Raw genomic sequence first — 226 nt, 5'->3', positions numbered from 1 at the left:
CCCTTTCCTCCACCTACTCCGATTCCTTCGTTTGGAATAGGAAATATATAACACTATATAGTCAGGCACTGAAATTTCCCTGTCTGTCTGCCCCCCACCCCCCTCCTGTTCTCTCCATCTATCAGTCTGTCCATATTTCTATTTATTTATGTACCTCTGTCCCTGTTTCTTTTCCTGTGTCTTTCTCTTCACTTGTCTGTTCATCAGTGCAAGTTATATTTGTATG

The sequence above is a fragment of the Penaeus monodon genome, chromosome 28 (genome assembly GCF_015228065.2).
Source record: "Penaeus monodon isolate SGIC_2016 chromosome 28, NSTDA_Pmon_1, whole genome shotgun sequence".
Classification (NCBI taxonomy): Eukaryota; Metazoa; Arthropoda; class Malacostraca; order Decapoda; family Penaeidae; genus Penaeus; species Penaeus monodon.
The sequence above is the reverse complement of the archived record's forward strand: the minus strand, read 5'-3'. Positions refer to the sequence as shown.